The 593-nt window shown below is 71.3% G+C and overlaps 1 long non-coding RNA gene across 1 annotated transcript; it reads right to left on the bottom strand.

Moving 5' to 3' along the window:
• Positions 1–111: 111 nt before the first annotated feature.
• LOC103894194 lies at positions 112–539 on the bottom strand. The gene is made up of 3 exons (XR_657295.2): positions 445–539; positions 284–360; positions 112–158 (listed from the first exon to the last, which is right to left on the bottom strand). It is a non-coding gene; the product is annotated as an uncharacterized LOC103894194 (long non-coding RNA).
• Positions 540–593: the final 54 nt, after the last annotated feature.

Raw genomic sequence — 593 nt, 5'->3', positions numbered from 1 at the left:
AGCCGGGGTGGGGCGGGCTGCAGGAGCGGGGTGGGGGCGGCAGCGGGGACGGGGAGCGCCGGGCTGAGAGAAGCGGCGCGGGGTCTGGCCTGTGCCCGGCTCCGCACTTACAGCGACCAGTTGATGATGTTTCCCATGACCAAGAGCACCATGCGATCCTGCAAAGGGCGAGGGGGGCTGTGAGGGGCAGGCAGCCGGCCGCTTCAGGGAGGGAGGGCTGCCAGGCGGGGTCTCCGCAGAGCCAGGGGACCCCGGTGCCGCGAGCCACAGTGCCAGCACTCACCACGTACATGGGCCCACTGCACTGCCGGACGCAGTCCGTGTACAGCACGTGCAGGATCCTGCGCAGGATGCCCGAGTCTGCAGAGAGAGGAGAGGTCGCACCGGGGGGGCGGCCGCGCTGCCCCCCACCCCCCCCCCTCCCAGCGGTGTCCCCCACCTTACCCAGCTTCCAGCGCCCCATGTAGTAGAGCTGGGTGCTCAGCAGCAGGGTGGCCACGATGTGGATGACGGAGAAGACGATCCAGAAGGCCGTGTTCCCCTTGCCGAAGACCTGCGGGGCGAGTGGGGCGGCGGGCAGCGGGGGGGGGCGG

The sequence above is a fragment of the Aptenodytes forsteri genome, unplaced genomic scaffold, assembly GCF_000699145.1.
Source record: "Aptenodytes forsteri isolate BGI_AS27 unplaced genomic scaffold, ASM69914v1 Scaffold187, whole genome shotgun sequence".
In the NCBI taxonomy this organism is placed as follows: Eukaryota; Metazoa; Chordata; class Aves; order Sphenisciformes; family Spheniscidae; genus Aptenodytes; species Aptenodytes forsteri.
This window is presented reverse-complemented; position numbering and strand designations above follow the sequence as displayed.